Below are 25,194 nucleotides of genomic sequence, written 5' to 3'. Positions count from 1 at the left end.
GGGTGTGTCTGAGGATGCCTAGCACTCTTTACATTGCCTAAGCAGGTGTGCATGCCACGCACCGGGTTTTAAAGGAAAAAAAAAATAAACCAGGAAATAGCAGCTCTGTGCACATTTGAGCATTGTGTTTGCCCGGCGTGCCCCCAGGCTTAAACAGGAAGGCAACTGGAATAGAAAACAGCAGTAGGAAGGTAATCTAGGAGAACTAGCATAGCTTTCAGGTGAAATGTATCAGAATCAGCCCATTACACAGGCAGCAGCCCAGCCCAGAACACTACTATAAACTATGCAAACACCTTTCCCTCTAATTTTTCTCACATACTCTATACCACAGATGCATACAAGTGGGGAACTTTTAAGAAAAAAAAACAACAGAATGATAGGGGCTGCAGCAGCTGTCAGACATCAACATGTGGAAGAGGTTGAGGGTGGTTAGGATGAGAATGCTGTCAACCAACCCACAGTGAGGAGACGGAGAAGGGTGTACAGACCCAGGGTAACCTACCAGGGGTAACATGAGCTGGAGATAGTGGAGCACTATAGGGTGGACAGGGGCCTCCTACAGCAAATTGTTGAGTGTGCCAGCCACACCTGACACACAGAACTAACGGAGGGGAACCCATCCCAGTGGATATCAAGGTATGTGTAGGCTGAGGAATACTAGCCACAGGTACCTCCCAAAGCCCAACTGTGGATATCATGGGGATCTCACAAACATCAGCATCCAGAGTATTCCACCAGTTCCTGGATGCCATGTCAGCACATGCCGGTGAGCACATATATTTCCTCAACACCCGTGAGGTGTTGGCCAGCAATATTCATCTCTTCCACCAAATAGCAGAATACCCTGAGGTGGTGGGTGCTATAGACTGCATGCACTTATGCATCAAAGCACCACCCAGTGAGCAGGGTAGGGTCTACATAAACTGCAAGGGCTTCCCCTCCATCAAATGCAAGGTTGTGTGAGTGATGCCCAGGGCATTATAGTGAATGTGTGTGCTCCGTCCCCTGGAAGCTATCACGATTCCCACATCTTGCATCTGACGCAGCAGTACCAGAGATTTGCCATTAGGGACATCCCTTATGGTCACCTAGTGGGGGATGCTGGTTATGCACTGGTGCTGTCGCTGATGACACCCATCAGAAATGCACTCACACCCAAACAAGAACACCATAATGAGGCACACACACAGACCAGAATCATAATAAAGCATGTGTTGGGACGCTCAAGTCATGGTTCCGGTCCCTGGACACGTCCGGTGGAGCCTTGCAGTACTCACCAATTACATGTACCCAAATTGTTATCATATGTGCCATGCTGCACAATACAATCCTGCAGAAACAGCTGCAGCAGGAACAGCACAGGGCAGGGCCACACAGCCCCTCACCAATGCCAAGGCCTGCACAGGTACAGAGTGACTTGGAGGAGGAACCTGAGACTGCCCCCAGTAGGCAGATGGAGGTGTGTCCAGTATACCTTGGCAAATTGGCAACACATAGCACATACACTGACACAGTAGGGACCCAGGGACTGACACCTCTCTCTGACTCATGCATACAGTAAAAGGGATGCCAAACATGACACTACCTGTGCTCAACCATGTATATGGAGTGTACTATGTGCATCCGACATAGGCAGACCCAAGCACCATCCTCAATACTGGCACAGCCTTCAGATAATTCACTCTCCTTACCAATTGTTGATTGGAGTAGTATGCGTTGTTACTTGTATCTATGGCATGGATGTGAGCATGCAAGGGAATTGGGTTGCTGAATAGGATGCCAGCAGATAGTAGACACCTATAGTGGCAGCATAAGATCTGCAACAAATACAGGTGTCACCATAGTAGCCATTACTACACATGGTGACAAAACTCACTGCAGAAAATGTGCTGGGTCACATGTGTGTCCATATGACACACACACATGCCAATCAGGGAGGTTCACATACCCAACAATAGTCTCAGCCAGCAGGACAGATATAGACAAACACAAACAAAGGCTGTGCCAAGGTCTCTGAATGATGCCTATGGCTAACCCTCCTGCCCCCCAGCCTACACAGACAGCCTACATGAGGTCAGGCAGCGGGATGTTAGTTCTGAAGGGTAGGAAGTCAGAAACTGATATGTGGGTCAATCAAACCTAAGACCTGTAGTACACTGATATTTCTGTAGTCAGCATGATAGGTTAGAATACAGAATGAAATGGAGAACCTGACAAGCCAGTACAGACATAGCAAATGTGTACAAGTGTCAGGTGTGCCCCCCCAATCCTATGTAGGAATGTACAAACAGTCAGGTGTACCCCCCAATCCTGTGTAGAAATGTAGTAACAGTCAGGTGTGCCCCCTCCCCCAATCCTGTGTAGAACTGCAGAAATAGTCAGTTGTGCCCCGACAATACTGTGTAGAAATGTAGTAACCATCAGATGTGCCCCCCATTCTGTGTAGAGATGTAGAAATAGGTGTGACCACACAATCCTGTGTAGAAACATAGAGTAACATTCAGGTGTGCTCCCCTCCCCCAATCCTGTGTAGAAATGTAGAAATAGTGAGGTGTCCCACCAATCCTGTGTAGAAATGTAGTAAGAGCCAGGTGTGCACCCCAATCCTGTAGAAATAGTCAGGTGTGACCCCCCAATCCTGTGTAGAAATGTAGTAACAGTCATGGGTGCCCCCCTTCACCAATCCTGTGTAGAAATGTAGAAATAGTCAGGTGTGCCGCCCAATCCTATGTAGAAATTTAGTAACAGTCAGATGTGTCCCCCATCCTGTGTAGAGATGTAGAAATAGTCAGGTGTGACCCCCTCAATCCTGTGTAGAAATGTATAGTAACTTTCAGGTGTGCCCCCTTCCCCAATCCTGTGTAGAAATGTAGAAATAGTCAGGTGTGCCCCCCAAACCTGTGTAGAAATATAGTAACAGTCAGGTGTGCCCCCCAGTCCTGTGTAGAAATGTAGAAATAGTGAGGTGTGACCCCCCCAATCCTGTGTAAAAACATAGTAGCAGTCAAGTGTGCCCCTCCCCCAATCCTGTGTAGAAATGTAAAAACTGTCAGGTGCCCCCCCCAAACCTACATAGACGTGTAACAGTCAAGTGTGCCCCCCAATCCCATATTGAAATGTAGCACTGGTCTTGTGTGCCCCCTAATCTGATGTACACACGTAACAGTCAGGTGTGCCCCCCCCAATCCTATGTAGAAATGTAGTAACAGTCAGGTATGCCCCCCATATCCTATGTAGATACGTAGTAAAAGGCAGGTGTTCCCCCCCAATCCTGTGTAGAAATGTAGTAACATGTATGTGTAGGTATAATACCAGTGGAGCACAGATGCCCAGAGGTGGCCAAGGTAGCTGGATAGATTGCAGCATGTGTACAATATGCAGGTATGTGTGTGTGTTAAGTTGGTGTGTGTTTCATATTGTGTGAGAGTGGTCAGTATGTATGCATGTTGAGGTATGACCTGGTGGCCATTGCCCAGTACTGCTGATGACAGGTCCAAGTCCTCAAAACTGCAGTGCCAAGGACAATTCCCACCAGTATAACACATGCTAGCAGTAAGCCATTGTAAATGTATGGTGGTAATATGTGTCACCATCTGAAAGATTGACATGGCATGGCTGTTGGGCTAGATATACAAGTAGTACACAGGGGAAAGTACCCCAGACATACAGTATATAATGTGTAACTGTGAAATGGACACACCCTTGGAATTGTACATACAGGTATGCATCACATTATCTGGGCCTGTAGTAGGGTATACCGGTGTTGTCTGCCCGAACACTTGCAGATCACAAAGGGGGTAGGACTGATGTATAGGGAAACAGCTGGTGTACCTGCACATGCCAGCATAACTGGAATGCCCCATTCATATATTTGCATCAGATGCAAGTAGTGTCCATAGCACACATGCACCCAGCTCACCCAAACACCACCCGCAGGTACCTCTCTGGTCATATCCCTGCTGCTGAGAATGGGTACAATATAACCCCCACCTGTATATGGCAATAGCAAAAGAATGCAGCATGCAGTGCAGGTGTCCCATGCAGGTGTGTCCCTAGCTGTATGTAGCACCCTGCCAGGATCCACACCACCTGATCAATACTGATAGAAAGTATTCGCATGAACACCTAGCACACCTACCTTGTCACCCCAGGGGAATATACTGTATGGTGGTCTGGGACTGTAGGACTGACAGAATGCAATGGCCTGCCACAGCTGGCCCGCATCACCACCAAATGCCCTACAAATGCCTGTGTCTCAAATGTACTGCCAATGCATGTTATGTCATGGACACCCAAATAACAACATAACAAACTCCACATAAGCGATGTGCAAGGCCATGTGGACAAACCACAGTAACATGTCCACCATGTCCAACTGCATGAACTGTGGACCAACATCAAAACACAGCTGTGATGAGGTGATAACCTTAGGGAAAGTATCAGAGAATGTATGCATAATGTATGGAAGAAGATAGAATAATAGAAGGGGTGGGAGCATGGGCAGCATGGAATGCACAAGGTCCGACACACAACTGTGTGCACACACTATCCCTGGCTGCAAACACATAAATGGGTGGCTACAAACCTGCCCATACACCACAATAGGGGTAATGTTGTGACTCAAGGCCCCTGCCTCTGGGTAACCTGTGTCAATCTGTACAGCTTTGAGGTATTGCCACAGCAAGATAAGGCCATACTGTCATGTCGATGGATGTACAAGCATGGGATCCTCTGCCAGCACAGTACCAAGGTGTTAAACTGGATAACCAAACCCAGCAGCAACTGTCTGCAGCTCCCCCTCCAGAATGGCATAAGTTACCATGAATATGTAGGCAACTGCCCACATTACCAGACACAGCTGTATTCACCCTTGTTCCCCAGGACATCACTGTGAGCAAGAATGTCCACCTGACAGTACTGGAGCACATAAAACATCACAGTGTATAACAGTACACATGTCTGAATATCTCTACTAACACCAGTACCATGTAGCAGAAGCAGCACAGACACCTACAGTACACACTATCCCTTGCACAGTTTTTCACCATATTGCCAAATGATCTACGGGTACCCTGCAGAAACAGTTTGCTTCCTGTAGGTGTACAACACAAAGGTCTGCACTGGAGTACAAACTACCTGGAATGGTCCACACATTCAATACATAAGCACATGCAGGGCATGCTCACACACTTAAAGAAATGAAGGCAATGTCAGACAACAACATACTGAAAGGTCATACCGGGCATGCTCACACACTTAAATAAATGAAGCCCATGTCTGCAAACAACAGGTGCCATACATATCTGACAGTTGCAGATTTTAGTGCATACACTCCTCAGTATGCACCAGGCATGCTTTGCACATACATTGGATAGGAATACAGGCATATAGTCAAGGACAACACACTATAATAAGTTAAATGTAGACATCCATATATGTATGGAAGAGAGTGACTGTGACAAAGAGCCATCCATCATGAGGCCTGTCTCACCCAGCACACAGCCAAATGGCTACAACAACAGGATGTGTAAATGTCACTAACTGTAGAAAGTAGCCACTGGTATCTGTCAGCATTACAGACTATGTTGTGCAAGTGCTAGCTGTGCAACATGACTGTACAAGGCAGTCGTCATCTAGCAGCTGTATACATGTTCCTGTGGAATATAAAACTGCATGTGCCTGCATGTGGTGTGTCAACCTCTAGATGAATGGGTTATGGCCCATGAACACACACTGCCCTCCCCATAGCCCTACTATGGCAAGCTTGCTGATGTCACCCACTTTGAAACACATCTTTGGGAACAGAGTAGCCCTTTAATCTCTGTGGCACTTCCTAAAACTGCATAATGCTGCAGTGTGATAAACTAGTTAGGTAGGAGTTATAATCCCAGACATGGAAACTGTGTGTGTGTGTGTGTGTGTGTGTGTGTGTGTGTGTGTGTGTGTGTGTGTGTGTGTGCGTGTGTGTGTGCGTGTGGGTGTGTGTCTCAGTCTGTGTATGGAGCCATGCTTTTTAGGCTAGTCACACTCACTACAATTCAAATACCCTACTTTGGCAAGGCTGCTGATGTCATTCACTGTGAAATACACCTTTGGGAAATGTGTAGCCCAGTAATCTCTGTGGCGTGTCCTATAACTGCATAATGCTGTAGTGTGATAAACTAGTTAGGTAGGTAGGAGTTTTAATCCCAGACATGTCAACTGTGTGTTTGTGTGTGTGTGTGTGTGTGTGTGTGTGTGTGTGTGTGTGTGTGTGTGTGTGTGTGTGTGTGTGCGTGTGTGTGTGTCTGTCTGTGTAGGGAGCAATGTTTTTAGGCTAGTCCCACTCAGTACAATTCAAATGTCCATCTTTGGCAAGGCTGCTGATGTCATTCACTGTGAAATACACCTTTGGGAAAGTTGTAGCACAATAATCTCCATGGCACGTCCTATAACTGCATAATGCTATACTGTGATAAACTAGTTAGATAGGAGTTTTAATCCCAGACATGGCAACTGTGTGTGTGTGTTTTTGTGTGTGTGTCTCTGTCTGTGTAGAGAGCAATGCTTTTTAGGCTAGTCACACTCCTCACTACAATTCAAATGTCCTACTTCAGCAAGGTGGCTGATGCCATTCACTGTGAAATACACCTTTGGGAAAGGTGTAGCCCAGTAATCTCCGTGGCACATCCTATAACTGCGTAATGCTTTAGTGTGATAAGGTAGTTAAGTATTTTTATTTTATTTATTTATTTTATTTATTTTACATTTGTTAACCGGGCTAGTCTAGCTGGATATATTTCCATTTTCAGTAGAGGCCCGGGGAGAAAAGATCCACATATAGAGATCAGAGATGTATCATGAGCTCAATTAACAGATTACAGGCTGGTAGGACTTAGACAATGAATATTGTTACCCAAACAAGAATAGGACTTAAAAATTTCTAGACAATCTAAATGACATCATAATGAATATTATTACATAGTTTAAAACAAGAAAAAAAATGTAAGACCAAGGAAAGAGAAATGTACATTGTTACTAAAAAGGAAAGGAGTTTAACTTTCTGGACAATCTAAATAACCTCATATTGAACATTATTGCTTATTTTAACAGCAAGTAGAGAAAGTGGAAGACCAAGGAGGAAAGAGAAACAACAATAGAGAGAGAGAGTAGAGTTAAAAGAGATACAAGTTTACTGGAAAAGAGTCATAGCCAATAAGGAGGAGAGATATATGAGAGAAGTATGTAGGGTGGAAGGAAGATTAGGGGAGAAAGGAGGAGGCACAACAGAATAGGGTGAGAAAGAGGGTTAAGAAGGGAATCAACATTCAGTCAGGATTAGAGCAGGGACACATCCAGTGGCTTTTGAGGTATGTTCTGAGTTTTTGTTTAAACAGAATAGTAGATGGAATGGAAGTAAGTTCGGTAGGAAGTTGATTCCATTGTTTACCTATGGAGTTTGAGAAGAGGGAGTCACCAGCTAGGTTATTAGATTTGGTTAGGGTAACTAGCAGTTTGCTAAATGAGCGGAGTGAGTTCAGATTAGCATATGGGGTTAAGAGGTTAGAAAGTACAGGTGTGTTAAGAGATTGGTAGAAAGCTCTTTGGACAAATGTAAGTTGGGAAAGAAGTAACATGTTTGTCAGTTCAAGCCAGTTCAGTTGCTGCAGATTCAGACAGTGATGAGTTCTGAAAGGCTTCCCAGTAACAAATCTAGCTATGTTATTGTAGGTAGTAGACAGTTTGGAAAGATTGTTTTTCTTGAGGTTAGTATAGATGGGAGAAGCATAGAGAAGAGTGGAAATGAGATGAGAGTGGGCAAGAGTAGCTTTGGCTGCGGAGGTTAAGAAAGTCTTAATTCTATAGAGAGAGCCAAGTTTCCTGTTTACACATTTAATGGTATTATTGATATGACAGTCAAAGGTAAGATTGTTGTCAATTGTGACACCTAGCAGTTTGGTAGTAGGGACAGGTGATATAATGGTTCCATTGTTAGATAAGATAGTGAAATCTAAAGCTGGGGATCTGGTAGTAGGCTTAAAGAGTAAGAGTTTGGGTTTTTTTGCGTTTAGGAGCAGGCAACGATTTAAGAACCAAGTTTCTACTTTGGAAAATACAGCTTGAGTATTAGTTTGAAGTTCGGAAATGGATTTAGCAGAGCAAATTAGTGTGGAGTCATCAGCATATTGTATACAAGTAGCCTGGGGAATAGCTACTTGTAGGTCATTTATAAAGAGGGAGAAAAGAAGAGGTCCAAGAATAGAGCCTTGGGGACCCCAAGTGAGATTGGGAGAAGAGATGAGAGTTCCTTATTCCAGAGGACGGCCTGTTTCCTGTTAGTGAGATAGGAACTAAACCAGTGGATAGCCTTAGCTTCTAAGGAAAGAGATTCGAGAATTTTTAAGAGGAGAGAGTGGTCGACCATGTCAAAGGCTTTGGACAGGTCAATAAAGAGAGCTGAAGACAGGATGTTATTATTACGATTCTTGTTAATAAAGTCTGTGAAGGAGAGGAGAGCGGTGGTTGTGCTATGAAAAGGCCTAAAGCCATGTTGACAGTTAGTAAGAATGTTGTTTTTTATTAAGTGGTTCATTAACTGATGGTGAACACATTTTTCCATGATCTTTGCAAGTGGGGATAAGAGAGCTATGGGTCTATAATTAGAATAATCATAGGAGTTCCCTCCTTTATGTAAGGGTATGATGTGAGAGATTTTCCAGATATCAGGTATGGTTTCTTCATTTACAGTTCTATTAATGAGAATGGATATAGGATAGGCTATTTCAGAGGCTTTTTGAAGGAATTCAGATGGCAGTTGGTCAGCTGAGGGGGAGCATGGTTTGAGTTTGTGGATACATTTCAGAATAAAGGAAGCAGAGATGGGTTGTAGCCTAAAGGTTGGTAGCTTGAAGGATGCAAGGTCAGGGATATTGGTGTTGTCTCTAGAGAGATGAGAGGCCAAGGAATTAATAGTATCAATAAAGAATGAGTTGAAAGTATTGGTCGTATCAAGGGTGGAATTCTTTTCAGACCCGGAAGGGGATGGAGTGGTAGTCTGTCTTGGGTAAAGAAGTTTATTTAGGGTTGTCCAGAATTTTTGAGGGTTATTATGATTTGCTTGCTGGAGATTACTATAATAACTCCTTTTATCAGAGAAGATAGCTTTTTTGGTAATGTTTCTTAGGTGCCTAAAAGTCTGATGGTCTATTGGAGATTTGCTAGTTCGCCATTTTGACCAAGCTTTGTTTCTAAGTAACATTTTTTGTCTTGTATTTTTAGATAGCCAAGGGGCAGGTTTAGATTTAATTCGGATGGAGCGTTTTGGAGCATGATTATCTAGAATTGTTAGGAATGTGGTATTGAAGTAAAGGACAGCTTCTTCAAGAGGAAGTGTCTTTAGTGGGTTCCAGTTACAGGCATTTAGTTCACTTTTAAATTGAATAGGGTTGAATCGTTTATGATCACGTAGGGTCCTATAGATGGGAGTATTGTTAGAGGCGTTTTTTTGTCTTATAATATAGGTTAGTTTGTGATCACTAAAGTCATCGGGTAAAGTTCCAGATTGATATTTTAGTAGAGGTTTGTTAATGAGAATCCAATCAAGAATACTTTCTTTGTTGTTAGGTTTGTTTGTCCTAGTAGAGGTGTCTATTGTCTGTGTAAAGCCATGGAGGTTAATATGAGAGGCTGGGTTGTTAGTGTTTAACGAGGACCAGTCAAGGGTAAGGTCTCCAAGTATTATGGTTTCTTGTGGGTAGGTGGAGGTGGCCCAACTAAGGATATTTTCTATGGTAGTAGAGTTATTTCCAGGAGGTAGATAAATACAGATAATATAGATAGATTTTTTCGGGTTTAGTTGAAGCTTTGAGATAAGAAGTTCAGTCTTGGTAATGTCCAGGTTCTCATTGGGTACTAATGTTACATTTAGTTCAGTTTTGAATAATATTGCCACTCCTCCTCCTTTTTTAGTTTTGCGGTCGAGTCTTAAGATGTTGTAACCTGGAGGACTAATTTCATTATCTGTAGTAAAGGGTTTTAACCAGGTTTCAGTTAAACAGAGAATATCAAAGGAGTGGTGTTCAAGAAGGGAGTGGAGATGGGTGATTTTGTTATTGACACTTCGTATATTAAGGTGCCCTATGAGTAGAGTATTTGCATTGGAGGTTGGTATTAGTAGGGAAGAGTTTAGTGTAACAGGTATAGTATCAGATGTTCTAATCCCAGACATGGCAACTGTGTGCATGTGTTTGCGTGTCTGTGTAGGTAGAAATGCTTTTTAGGCTAGTCACACTCACTACAATTCAAATGCCCTACTTTTGCATGGCTGCTGATGTCTTTCACTGTGAAATACACCTTTGGGAAAAGTGTAGCTCAGTAATCTCCATGGCATGTCCTATAACTGCGTAATGCCATAGTGTGATATAGTACTCTGGTATGGGTTCTAGTCCCACACATGGCAAGTGGGGATGTTTGTGTGTGTGTTTCTTTGTTTGTGTAGGGAGAAATGCATTTTAGGCTAGTCACACTCACTACAGATCAAATGCCCTACTTTGGCAAAGCTGCTGATGTCATTCACTGTGAAATACACCTTTGGAAAGGTGTAGCCCACTAATCTCCATGGCACGTCCTATAACAGCATAATGCTGTAGTGTGATATAGTACTCTGGTAGGGTTCTATTCCTACACATGGCAAGTGTGGATGTTTGTGTGTGTGTTTCTATGTTGGTGTAGGGAGCAATGCTTTTAGGCTAGCCACACTCACTACAATTCAAATGCCCTACTTTGGCAAGCCTTCTGATGTTATTCACTGTGAAATACACCTTTGGGGAAGGAGTACTCCAGTAATCTCTGTGGCACATCCTATAACTCCATAGTGCTGTAGTATAATTAACTAGTTAGGTAGGAGTTCTAATCCCAGACATGGCAGGTTTGTGTGTGTGTCTGTGTTTGTCATTCATATCCTGTGTGGAGGTGGCTGTGAGTGCATAAGAACTGAACTCATTCTGGAGTGGGTTTTGCAAATTTCTTATATGGTGGCCCTATTATATGTCACAATGTCCACCCTACAAGGATAACAGATGTGAAATACCCAAGAGGCTGGGGTGCCAATCCATACCCTTCCATGTGACACCAAGGCCTGGTGAACAAAGTTAGCAACTCTTGTATAACACAGAGAACACTCTCAACCCATGTCTCATACACAAACACACTTGCCTAGGCAACAACAGCTATGTTGTTAGCACCCTGCGTATTTCCCACAGATAGTACCCATGGTGTGATTGCAGTGGATTACAGAGGGCATGGCACCCTGTCCATCAGTAAAATAGGCGCATACATGCAGACGGTGCGCCTTCACTATGTTCCCCACTGGACACCTGCAACACCTGTGGTGCCATCAAATGTGACCCACAAACAACATACCATGCCTTAAACACATGGCCTGTTTGGACAGATGCCACTGACACCAGGGAATACCTGTATCATGCTATCAATGTAGGTGCAGGGCCAACCTGCTGTCCATTACCAGTTCCTGCCACATGTGGCCAGGACAGGCACACCTGATGATAACAATATGTGTACACAACATGGGCCAGGCACCCCAGGTACAGTTCCCCATGTCACTGTACATGCATGTGGGATGTGTGCACATCCCAGACACCATCCATGTCATGGACTAAAGAACACATACATGGCAAGCAATACACAGCAATGGCCACACAATAGTTACCCAGGTGACTGGAGGGTGAATTCAATACCCACCTGTGTGGGCCAATCCAGACACTACACCCCTGACCAACACTGCAGACCAATGGCATGTGCTCTGATGTCAAGGTATACCATACACCTAGCCTTGTATAACCTTCTGGCACAGTCAGCCACTACACACCCGTGAAGCAATGCACCCATGCATGTCAGTACTGGCACCCTGTGTCTGTATGTGTGTGGTGTATGATGCTTTTGACCACATTCACACTCACTACAACCCCCGTTAGCATACTGAAGCATGCTGTCAGATGTAGACACCTCCACATACCCTTTGCCCATATAACCTCTGGATAACCCCTGTGGTGCATGTGATACATGCACAGTACTGTATTGTGGAAAACTAACTAGTGAGGAGGTGTATTCCTAACCCTGCCAAGTGTGTCAATGTGTGTGGGTCCCTGAGAGATTGTGGCTGTGTTGATGCTGACACCTGGTCATGTGGACAGACACGTGTACTACACCTACTGTATCACTACCATATCATTGTTGCAGGTGTTACTCACCATCACATACACAGTTGGAGAGCTCCTCGATATTTAAGCTACGTGATGCATCCAATAACTATACAGACATGTGATAGCAATACATAGTCAATCAGGGGTTGATACCCTGTACTGGTAGGTGTGTGACACAAACATGCCTAGGTTTTACTTTCCCACCCCTCCCTGACTTATCTTTGCCTCTGTCTGCCTCTCTCACTCCCTCTCTGGTGGATGTGAAGACTTACACCTGCTTTGCTTAGGCAGCAGCATGTGATTTGTAAATTATGCTCATGATCAGCTGATGGTGTCTGCATGAATTGTAGCCCTCCTCTAGCTGATTACATGTGGAATAGCTGTGGTAACATCCCCATAGCCAATTGCATGGAAACACACTCCATTATCTAGGAACATCATGTGGGTGTTGGGCTTTTTCATTCACTGTGAGCAGGACCTAGATTTGTTGTTTGTCAAACAGCATCACAGATGGAATGAGGATTTACCTCTAACAACATACCCTGTGGAAACAGGCAACATGCAGGAGGGGGATGTGCCTGACATGACTACAGAATGTAAGTGTTGCTATTCTGCATTTGAAGTAATGTTGGTTTAACGGGGTGTGTGTGGATATAGCTGGTCTACATATTTTAATACGTCATGACAGTGCTATGTTTCTTATGACACCCCCATCTGTAGGGTCATCTGCAGACTGGGCAGTGTGTGTGTGGTGCCTTTTGTTTCTTGTGTTACTCACAGAGCACCTATCTTTGAACTGCAGAAGCATAGTGTGAGGATTGCAGTTAGTACATGGTGACAGACATGAGAGTTACTGACTTCATATCCCTCATAGGACATATGTCACAACAAACCCTGTTACAACAGTAAATGTATGAGGTTATCACAGCAACATGTCAATATCGGCCCTGTGTTTTTGCCTCCAGCCACAACTCTCTCAGCCTTTGTACATATGTCATGCAGTAAGAGGTGCATATGTTCTGTACACCATAATGTATTGACATCATATATGATAACAAGCCAGGGAGCTATGAGACTGGTACACATGTCATGTATAGTAGGGGTTATATTTGAGGACATAACCTGGGCATTCTGTGGTTGTGTGTACAGTACTGAGGTCTGTGTACTCATGATGAATATGTACCTTGGCCTGTGTACAGACTGTGGTAGATGTTATTGTTCTTGGTCCTGTTCTATCTGATGTTACATGCTGCTCCACTGTATGTTACCCTATTAGCTTACATGTTTGGAGGGCCAAACACACACATGTCCCATACCACAGACAGGCATCGGACCACACTGTGGAGTGGCCCAGTATATGTAGGGTTAGTGTGTGAGTGGCACATATGAGGATGGTGTTGATCAGATAGTTCATATACTGTAATATTATGCTAGCTACCATATGTGGCTGAGGCTGTGTTCACATTGGTTGTGGTTATGCACTTTCACACAGGTGTCTGTTACTCTGTGCTGTGACATGCCTGTAGAGCCTGCTATATATGCAGGTACATGTGTATTCCCCCATAAGAAATGTTGGCCAGTGTTGTGGCAGTCTGCTTGTAGCCTGTACAATGCTTAGTTACATGTTTAGTAGCTTAGTGTACTTACCCAATGTGATGTTATGTCCAGATACTTGCCAGATGTACTGCTGCCATGCCACCATAACAGTCATGTATGTCAGACAAAACATTGGAATGCTGTACAGATGTATGTCACTAACTAGTGGGTAGTATGTGGCCATGGCACCTCTGTACCAGCGGTTAGTATGTGTCAGGACAGACAGGGGTGTTTGAATGCATAACCTATGGGGGCCAATGTATACCAGTATTTACATGATATACCCATCTACATGGCTGTTAACACCCACATTGTCAGGCTTGGTCCACATGTCTTGCAATAAGGGGTTCTGTGTATACCTTTGGACTGACCAGAGTGTGTCAGACTGTCCATATTTATTGGCCATATCTCTGCTGTAGTCCACAGGATCATTACTTTGCTAGCAGTGGTACTGCACTATGATGTCCTTAGGATGTCTGTTAGTGGCCAATGGTGTACATGTTAAAAGCAAATGTGACCTCCCACATACAACATGTCTGTGAAGACAACCCCTATCACAGTAACAATAGCCTACATATATAACTGAAATACATACCTAACATCTCCTTGCACTAAGAGGTTGGGACTATTGGGGCTGAGGTAGAGCTCCACTCCATGTTCAGGACATATGGTGACCAGATATGTATACATACCTATCCATATATATAGATATATAGATATATACACATATACATATGAACATACATAGATGGATATATATATATATTTATATATATATATATGTGTATATATATATATATATATATATATATATATATATATATATATATATATATATACACACACACACACACACACACACACACACACACACACACACACACACACACATATAAACACTCAGATATATACATATACACAGCAATAAATGTCTACACATATACAGATAGAGATACATATACACATATACTTATGGATATCTACATATATATTGACATAAATAGGTATATCAGAATAGATATGTATGCACATATAGTTATAAGTATCTACATATATATCTACATAAACAGACATATTTGTACACGTAGGGTGTGCATACATATATATATTATATATATATATATATATATATATATATATATATATCTTTACATACATATATATATAAATATATATATATGTGTGTGTGTGTGTGTGTATATATATATATATATATATATATATATATATATATATATATATATATATATATACATACGAAGAGATGTACACATGGCCATATATGTTGCACTATACAGATGTATATACAGACATATGTATGAATATACATGTGTATGTACATGTAGACATATATCATCCTATTATATGTATATATCCATATTCCTGTCATGTATAAACCTCATAGTTGTGTATAATCTCCCAGATGTATCTCACCGTATGTATCCGCTATGTGTACATTATGATAAAACAACATATGTGATGCAACAGTCATATTAATAACAAATATTACACAATTGTGGAAGTAAAGGCATTTGTTCAATACTAATCAATATGTGTACTGACAGATATATTGCAAAAACAACAGCTGTCTTCACAGTGGCCATGGCGTAGTGGTTAAGTGTTGTGACTTTAGTATACAAAGTCCTGGGTTCTTAAGGCAGTTTTGAGCAGCTTTAAGTGTGTTTGTGTGGGTTTGCGCTACAGTAAGCGCTGCTATGCTATGGGTAAATGTACGGGCACTTACACAGTGTAGGCTTCACTTACCAGTGCACAAATCAGCTTAGCTGTTATATCGCAGCAATGTTGATACCTGCTAAGCATGGCTTAGCCCTGGTAACCAGTTCACACCACCCAGTCTGATAACATAGCAGGGTAATGACATCTGTAATAAGTGTAAGTAATGCCATGTACAATACATGCACCTATGTACTGTCATTACAGTAGCAAGGTGTGTGAATATCATGTGTAGGACACAGAAGTATAAGAGGCCTGTACAGCACTGTTATCCATGTGAATGTGTTACATACAGGGGTAGTAGCACAGGGTATATGCTGTCACACTGGCATGTACTGTATCATGGCAGTACTACTGTTGAAAGTGCTTACCCAGGCAAGAGTAGAATGCTAAATGAGGTACTGACAAAAGGCACACCTACAGGCATAGCTGGACTCTGAGGCCTCCCTTTTGTATCCTGGTGTATGAGCTGTGTCACAGTATATAACCCCTACTGGGTAATGATCTGACATGTGGAATGTAACTGTAGACAACCGTCTGTACAGCACATGATAGTGAGGGCTCCTGACATGTAGTTATGGCATACATATTGTTGTCAAACGTCTGTCAACACATTCATCCCACTGCATAGCTACTTGCCAAGCTGATGACTGTCAGTCCCTGTACAGATGTGCAGATGGCAGGTATCCAGCTGGGATATGTGCAGGCATCCTTAGCTTGATTGACACTGACATGTCTGCCCAGCTGTGCAAGAACTGGCACATATTGGAGAAAACACCCTGTATGCATCACATGCCATGGGTACCTGCACTACACTACCACAGTCAACAGAACATGCTTGGGTGCAGGTCTCCATCACAGACACTAACCATGTGTTGTAATGCATGTTGCATGCATGTCAACTTGATCAGCTCAGTGGCCATGTGTAGTACGCACCTGTAGGAATGGCTGATACATGTCACTCTCACCCTGAGGGTCGCCACAGTAGTGTCTGTTGATAGATTGCCTGCTGCCACATGGCAGGTGGCAGGATACCACTGTACACACAACCCCTACACAACCCATCTCTGCTTGGACAATAGCTAGTTACACAGCTATGACCACCTGCAGCAATGCACCCCAGTACTGACACATGCGTATCTGTGCATGTCTGAGTATAGCAGTGTCTGTGTGTTAGCACATCTGTACGTGGGAATTCCATGAGGGCCTTCACAACCACCGCAACACCCATTGCCATAGCCATTTGATGCTGCTGTTGTATGAGACATTGCACGTACCCTGTTAAGCTCCTCTCCATACCGGCTACACGTGCCTTGCAGTACCAGCACAACAGTGTTGTACAAATGGGTTGATAGGCATGGGATACCCATTGTGTTCTGGCAAGTGTGTAAGTGTGCATGTCCGTTTATCTGTAGGGTACAACATTCCAAGGCCACATACTCCTATTACAATACCCATTGCCACACAGTAGTACAGATAGTGTTATTCCTGCCCATAGGTGAGGCATGACAATGCAACACCCTACTATGCATGTGCCATGTGCATTAGATTCATATCCCTGTAGTGCCAATGTTGGGATCTACAATGGGTTGTATCACAGTCATGGCCAATGTGTGTTGGTGGGTATGTCAGAGTGTCATCATGGGTTTCAGGGAGTACAATATCCACTGAGGGATGTGGGTGCTGTGTACACTGTCATTACACCAAATACACCCGGTACATGTCCCATGTACCACGTTATGGTTACCACTGTCACCATCAACCATACAGGTTAACTGATACCACAATCTAGGCCAGTTATGCATGTGCTGTGTGTAGCCTACCTGTAACACATTGGACACACGGTCAAGTTAGTTAGCAGCGATAGGCACAGGTCTCTCGTATGTGTGTCTGCTTGTTATGTGTCTGTTAATGTGTATATGAAGGCATGTCACACTATGTATTGTCCATAGACACCCTCCATTAGCATCCTCCATTAGCATACTGTATATGTCTGGGGTTGTTCTGAATGTAACATGTAACCTGGAACACACCTCACCCTAAACATTGTGTGGTGTGTGCAATGGAAACCACACACTTCAGTATCACTACATACCTAGGTAGAGATCTAGTCCCAGTGTTGCCAAGTAAGAGTGTGCGTGTATGTGGATGGGTCTACATCAGGTTGCAGATTATACATGCCCCGGTGGGTCACCTGTCCATGTGGCACAGGCAATAACTGTTATACAAACCTGTGATGTGTTCAACTGTACCCCAGATATGTCACAGCCATGGTGTCACCACAGTGCCATACCCCATTGTGGTATATGACTGCAGACCATCCTCATGCTGACACATGTACACCTACAACACAAATAGATAACATTATAGAGACCACAATCAAACAGTGTTACTAACAGCTATAATGCATCATTGTTGGACAGCTACACTACCTGACATATATGCATTACACTTTACTCCTTACAACATGTTACACTGCAGTACTGTGGTACACTGCAGTACAGTCACTGTGTGCATCAGAACTATATTAGCCTGTCCCTGCATCAATGGTATGGATGACAGGGATGTGTTTTGTTGGTTTGCCAGAGGCCGAAGGTGGGCCATATATTTGACACCATGTGTGTGGTTGAGGGTTGTACTGAGGTGAACTGGGTGTGGTGATGTTGTCTGTGTATGTATGGAGTTGACCTAGGTGTGTTTGTTTAGTGTGTTGGTATGCATGCACACAGTTCTGCCATGTGGCTGCCCTGCACAGGTGTTTATAGACAGCTGCAGACCATACCTTTCAGGGTGTGCAGTTCCCTGCCTCCAGCCACAGACACATGGACTGTGCCTGCCAGGGGTTCAATAGGCACGTCCAGGAACAGGCCTCGATATGCTACTCTGACCTGATGATGACAAATGTCTGCTGGAACCAGGTCCCTCCTGGGACTGGCCAGGACCACATGCTCGTGGCCTGCTGTGGTGTGGTGTGGACAGTGCCCCCCACAATGCCAGGGCTGGTACTGCCACTACAGGAGCCCCTTGGTGTCCTAGCACGTCCATGTTGACTGCCAGCTGTTGGTGTTGCTGGCCTACATCCATGCAGCCATCACTGCACTCCCAACACATGTTGAAGCACAGACAGACCATGGTCGATGAGGGTCATCATCTCACCAGACCATCTATCCATGAACTCAGTTAACGCATGGATGGCACCAGCCAGTTCACGGGCGTTGTCACTTGCAGATGTGACAGCAGCCTTCTGCAGACTCAGGCCCTGTCTGGTGTAACATTCTATATGTGCCTGCACTGCCATGACAGCCTGAAACATGCACCTGCTAGTACCAACTGTGGCACATCTGCCAGGAGCATGATGACCAGTGGCCCTACTACGTGCAGCCGGGGACATCTGCCTATGTGGTACCCTGCCAAACATCCAGCTATGCCTGCTGTGACCAGACACAGTAGGCATGGTTACCACACTTTCCTGTGCACTGCCACCAAATGCCAGCTGTCCCTCCACTATGGCCACTGGTGATGGGGTATGTATAGGCACTGAAACTGTGTGCAGGGTTGGGGTGGCTAAAAAGGGAATGTCAAATGTTGGCACTGTTTCAGCCCCTGACAACCCCACTTGTGCCTCAACAGTACTATCATCATCTTCTGTGTCTGTATGGACACCGACATGAGATTGCATGCAGGGTGGACCATGACCCACCTTGCCACCTGTGGGGGAAAACAATAAACACACTTTAAAACCTGTACAGCATTGCATAACATTAAACACACACACACACACACACACACACACACACATACCCTCACACACACACACACACACACACACACACACACACACACACACACACACACACACACACAACAGCATAATACCTACCTGTCCATGACTTTACAGACATTCCCATGTACATTTTCATGTGTTCACCATCCTGCATCACACTTGGTAACATACACACATTGATACCACTCATTAACATATCAGTCCTCTAAATGCCTAGACAAGTGATAACAACACAAGACCTGTTAATACATTACCTGCCTGACCTGTGTAGTGAGTTTAGATAACCTCACTGCTGTCATTCAGTGCTCACCCTATGTATGTCCGGACATCATGAGCATGGCCTCTATATGTATGGTCTACTATGTTCACTCCATAATATCATGCACTGGAGTGTCATGTGTATGTATTGCTCAGTACATGCCAGATATACTGCTCAATCAGCCTATCATGTGACAACTGTAATATATGGATACACTCCCTGGTGTTGACTAGTACTTCCCCAATGCATCTGTAGTGCTGCATACGTGGGTTGTCGGTCACCTCTCTGCTGAATGCGATATTAAAGGTATACCTGGTGTCTACCTTTTTTCTCAGTGCCTGTTCCATGCTACAGACCTTATTATACTATCAGCTGTCCTGTGATTATATACATGACAAGTATTCCTGGTGTGTAATGTGGCAGTCCATGTCCATGTACTGCATGATCCCAAAGGGAGGTACTGCTGTATGAACGACCTCACAATCACACATGTGCATATGTGGCCACCCACACAAGCACACACACATGCACATACGCATCCTACATGCATCAACCTCCCTCCACTTCACCAGAGTGACCCTACAGACAAACTAACTACCTACTTGGACACACATTCACATATACAGGTGAGGTTGCTCAGTGATAGTACACACAGTCCTCCTATTACCCATCTGTCAGTATGCATAACATATGGTACACAGAAGCATGCAGTGCAGCTATAGCAATCCATGCTACAACAGTATACATGTGTGTGATGCATGTGCTGTGTCACTAGGTTATGCCCCTTCCCCTGGATACCACTGCACCCATGTACATAGTATTGCTGTGCACCTGTTCTGCACTCTGCCATGTACTGTGCACCACACCTGACAGGTGTACAACCCATTGCTGAATGTGTAGTACTGTGTCAGTTATGTCAGCGTTTATGCACACAGCCCCTATGTTTTATCAGCAAAACATACCTGGGATGATATGTGGACAGATGCCATCTGTGAATGCCTGATGTCTGATTTACAGCTCTCAACATCAGTGGACCATGCATGACCAATCCAATACTATTACACTGGCAACCATCAGAGCATACTATGGCTATGGGGGTTGTGCACACCCTTATCGATATGACACACCCATCTTTGATCTGCCATGGGACCACATCACCACATATCTTAACAGTACATGAGCCTGATATATGACATATGTCCTGTACTTCCACATGCAGTGTCTACAGCATGTGTTAGGTGTGTGGATGCTGACCATGATGCATACACTCCATGTGGGCATATGTGTGCACACCCTTAACATGATGGTTTGTTGCAACTATTGTTATGTGTACAACAGCAGTCAATACTCCTGGCAGGGGTATACTAGTGTGAGCCATCTGTATGTGCCAGTCTATGCTCAGTCTGCCCTACACAGGTCCTCCTATTTTGCATGATTGCAAGGTCTACTCATGTGCACATCCCTTGGTGTTCACACACTGCCGTCACTATTGCTCTGGGGGTAGGGTTACGTCTGCCACAGTTCCTGAACCTGACTATGTGCAGATACAGCCATTCTTAGCATCCTTAGGATCCCTGCTGCAGTGCACTGGTGTGTCATGCTGACACCCCCACCACCTTCAGCCTTTTTGCAGATGCTTGGCAAGTAAGGCCTACATATGTGTGCCACTTTGCAGTTCCCATGTACTGAACACCACATGTTACGGCCTAGTCCCAGCTGATAATGTGGACCACAGTAATACCTTATGTCATAGTGTAACTGCAACAGTTGCCATTGTCTACAGGTACATACACTGGTGTTGCACTATATATAGGTGTTGTTCCAAACATGTCCCTACTGTAGGCCATGTCTCCCACCGTTATGCTACTCCCTGTGGACACATTCCACAATGACAGGATGTTAGTGATCTTGCAGGTGTCTGACATACCCTTCCAACACCACATCATGATCAGCACTGTGATGCCATGCATTTAACAGCAACAATACATGCACATGTACAGCATGCATTTTGGGTAGGTGTGTTAGATGTGTGCATAGAATATACCATAGCCATTACATGTCCGGTGTATTGGCAAGCATCTACATAAACCAAACTCACCAGCTACAGGCTGCAGCCTTGATGGTATACCAGAGGGACCTACATAAGAGGGTGAGAGATGCAAAGACATTGACCACACCTGTGGCATTGCATGCAGCATTACAATACATCAACAGTACATGTCCACAATACTACCACATATGCACATCTGTTTATCACTACTATGCAGCAACAAACTATATATATATATATATATATATATATATATATATATATATATATATATATATAACATGTCAGATATGCATGATCTACCTGTACAGATGTGGATGTATACACAACAGTGGTCTACTGATGTGCCCTGTGGCCTTACCTGCATGCTCCTCAGCCGGTGTTCAAGTCAAACCCACCTCCACAAAGGTGTCAGCCAGTTGGAGGCTATGCGGATGGGCAGGTGCCACGAGGCTGGCTAGGAGCTCCTCCACACGTGTCAAGGGGATGAATGGCATGGCCTCCCCTGTGGGGAGGTGATTCCCTGGACTGCACCAGCATGCCAACAGGCATTGCGAAGCAGGTCAGAACAATGATGCCGGACCTGCTCATAATTGCGGTTGTGCAGTCCAACACAATTGACCCTGTGGACTAGGTCGTTTCACAGGGCAGTCCACTCCTGCTGATCATGGGTGGCCTGGCCAAAGAAGACAGGCTAGTGCTATATGATGTGGTTCACCAGAATGTTGTTTTCAGCTGCTGAGTATGCCGGAAGCCTTCCATGGGGCATCTTGACAGAAAGACATAAAGATGGACGCAGGTAAGAGCAAGTCATGCAGCAAGGTCACCACAGTTCTTAATACACATCACTGTCACCCCCCCACCATATCAGCGACAACAAACTGTACACACATCTCAATAGGTATAGCTACAGCATACCTACCAGTGGGGCAGATATTGCATTGTACCACACTTTGTGCAATGCATTTGTAGCCATGTTCCCTGTGTGGACACTATCATTGCTGGCCTGTTACAGACTATTCACCTGCATGCCATTGTCAAGGCTACTATGGTTACATATATGCCTGTACTATGCTTGCTGTGTGGTTGCTGCACATCTGACATTCTGTGTTATTGAGGTTATCTATGCATGCTGCTGGACATGTCCAGGATTGTCTAGACAATTATTACCGACATATGTTCTATAATAGTGACATAATAGCATGTATATGTACTATTGGCCAGCAGAACCACCTCTTTAAACCCATTTGCCCATGTTACCAAGCCTCATCACATGTGTGACCCATCCTGGGGCCTCCTCATGTACTGGTCCAGCAATACCATCAGGTGGAACCAACTCAGGGGATGTTGCCACCCCCTGGGGGCTCACATAGACATACCCTTGTCCCCCAAGGTCAGGTCCAGGCTCTGTTTCATAACAGGCTCCACAGACACATGTGGGATGTGTTATATCACCTTGAGGCACCCAGTACACATTCACATGGCTACATGCTCCTCCTGTTCAGCCTCCAGGCCAGGCACCTTTGGGACATGGACTGCTGTTGTGAGTAGCAGTGGTTGGTAGGCTTGTTCCCATTGTGTCCATATTGGGGCCCATGGGGCATCCACATCACAGACCACACACACCATCCAGAGTGTTTACCCACCACATGTGTCACATACAACCCCTGTAGGCTGTCCTGTATATCTACCATCCCTGACCACCTCCACAACTATACCTGCCATACTTCCCCATATTCCCATTCCATACTTCACAGACAAGGGCAATGTGGTCCCATCAAGGGGTTCACATGTGACATACCCATCCACATTGCACACACTTACAAATGTATATATCTCTGTGTATTGCTATGTGTGCTGTTTCCTCACACATAGCAGGCAGCACTGTGGTGGTAATATAGGGGACAATTATTTACATACATATATGTTTGTGTGTGTGTTTGTATATATGTAGACATGTGCATACAGGTATATATCTATATATGTGTAGATATATATGCTGAATATATGTGTTTATGTCTACACATGGGTATCTGTATATTTGTGGACATTTGATATATATATATATATATATATATATATATATATATATATATATATATATATATATATATATGTACACATATGCATACCTATATTTGGGGTACATTCAGACAGCAGGTCCACAATCTCACAACACCTTCCTGCACATCTGCATGGTTCTGCCTTGCTGCAACACAGACTGGTGCCACATATGGACACAGCCTGACATTAGTGGGGTATATGTAGTGCCAGATTGCAGGTAACCCTATTACACACCTATGACATTCCTGCATGCTACAATATAGGTTAACCTGAGTATCCTGCAAGAGGTGGGCTGTGGAACCCATGTGTCCATCATTATGGCATTACTTCCACCACCAGCTATTGGCCACAGTAATATATATACTTCCCATTACACAACACACACTATGATGGCTTACATCTTATCAGTCAGTGCTGCTCTGCATGGTTGACAGGTAAGGCCCACTACCCACAATGATAGACTCTATTGCCCTTAGCAGTTGTTCAGCTGAACATCATTATAACAACAACAACTGAAGGCACATATAAATCATTCCACATCATCTATCCCATTATTATGGACCAAGTACTACAGTCAGTTACATGCATGTATACTTCACATACCTGTTCTGGTAATCAAGTCTCCTCTGGATGGTGTGTTTGATTTTTTTTTATTTATTTTTTTTCTGCTTTACATGCACTCTCTCTCTATCTATCTCAAACTCCCTCCAGTAAATGGATTGAGCTGTTTTGAAAATATTGCAGCATGGCTTTTGTAGGTGATGCACATGATCAGGTGATGGCCTCTGCATCAATTAGGGTCCTCCACTTGCTACCTGCATGCAGCGTGCTGTGTAGTACTTCCAATTACCACTGTCATGGCAACCACCTACTATAAATTCCTACATCATGTGGGCATGGTCCCTTTACCTTTCCTGTATGGTGGACTTCCTTCCTGTGTGTGGGCAGCAGTGTTACAGACATCAGGTAGCAATACCTCTTACAGGAGAACCTGCACACTCAGGCCAGCTACATATTTGTAGGAGGTTCCAGAACTACATGCAGAGTGTGGGTAGGGTTGTTGTATGCATTGTATAGCACTGGTGTTACAGAGTTTGTGTGTACATACTAGCTTAACTTGGAATGCAGTCTGTCTGCATAGCTCTCAACTGTAAACCTATCCACTTGATGGGCAGAGGTGTACCTATTATGTTTTGTATGTCCACCACACAGGTCTTGTGTCAGATATATCATGGGCAGTGTGTGTGTATTGAGTGCTATCAGTACATGGCTGCATCCCTTTCTGTTTCTAACTTTATATTCCTGACTAAGGGTATGTTGCAGACTATCCTGTAACATCAGCAACTTGCTTAGTGTATGAAAACAGTATTTCACGTATGGGCCTGTGTTTCAGCCACTGTCCTCCACCTACATACCAGGTGTTGTATATATGACATGTTGTCAGGGGTTGTTATGTAGTGGGATGTGAAAATGTCATGCTGCCATTCCTGCCATCAGTCCACTG

This window comes from Protopterus annectens, chromosome 1.part0 (assembly GCF_019279795.1).
Source record: "Protopterus annectens isolate FY-2018-M chromosome 1.part0, PAN1.0, whole genome shotgun sequence".
Taxonomy (NCBI): domain Eukaryota; kingdom Metazoa; phylum Chordata; order Ceratodontiformes; family Protopteridae; genus Protopterus; species Protopterus annectens.
This window is presented reverse-complemented; position numbering follows the sequence as displayed.